This window comes from Lissotriton helveticus, chromosome 12 (genome assembly GCF_964261635.1).
Source record: "Lissotriton helveticus chromosome 12, aLisHel1.1, whole genome shotgun sequence".
Lineage (NCBI taxonomy): Eukaryota > Metazoa > Chordata > Amphibia > Caudata > Salamandridae > Lissotriton > Lissotriton helveticus.
Window position 1 is genome coordinate 918683913 of NC_136073.1, and position 910 is coordinate 918684822.

Consider the following 910-nt stretch of genomic DNA (forward strand, 5'->3'; position numbering starts at 1 on the left):
CGAGCCGTCTCGCCTGGCCTACTTGCCCAGGGGGTACTAGGCATGGCTTATCTTTTCAGCCAACCCCGGTCTGTCCTGCTACTACCTCCATCCAGCAGCCAACCAGCCCAGCTGAAAGCGGGGAACCAATCCGCAGACAGCCATTAGCTGGTTGGCCTTGTGCCGGTCGGACCTAGGAGGGTTCGCCTGGACAGGGGGGCGACTTAGCCTTCCAGCCATGCCGTTCGGCCCTGTCGTTCCATCCAAGGTCATCAGCCCGGTTGTCAAACAAAGCCGGTTGGCACAGCAGCCCAGTCTCGCCTGCTGACCTACGAAAAAAATCGCCATTCAGCCGGCCTGCCAGTCAGCCCCCACTGGGGTACTGCCCAACAGTCCAGCATGCCAGGCTACTAAAAACGTTATGACATTATTGTCATATGCGTAATGACATTGCTGTCATTATCAATCCGGAACCGAATCTCGTTTCTACGTATTGGGAATATCATTGACACACAAAGTTCAATGAGCACATCCCAACTGACCGCCCTCCCCTAGGGGAGGCAAGTGAAACTACACTTGATCTTAGCCAAAAGGCCGAGAAGCGATATGAAAAATCAGTTTTACATGCTTAACAGCATATAACCAATTCACAAAAATAAACTTTTACAATGAACACATTAGGTAACGAGAGAGCTGATGATTTTGCCCCCCCCTAACCTAGGGGGAGCACCAAGCAGATGCCTTGAACACAAAAAGCATAAACAAAAAGCACATTTTGTTGAACTTCAGTGGTGATCCCATCATTTTAGGACCACCCCAAGCACAGTTATTGGCAAAAAACAATCCCAACCAAAGGCCCTGCAAAGCATTATGGGACAAGATTAGCAGTTGCAGTGAATATTATAGTATCCAATATCAAAATAATTCTACA

The 910-nt window shown here is 49.0% G+C and overlaps 1 non-coding gene across 1 annotated transcript; it reads right to left on the reverse strand.

Moving 5' to 3' along the window:
- Positions 1-393: 393 nt before the first annotated feature.
- On the reverse strand, positions 394-585 carry LOC144800422 (U2 spliceosomal RNA). Its single transcript, XR_013604326.1, has one exon. It is a non-coding gene; the product is annotated as a U2 spliceosomal RNA (small nuclear RNA).
- Positions 586-910: the final 325 nt, after the last annotated feature.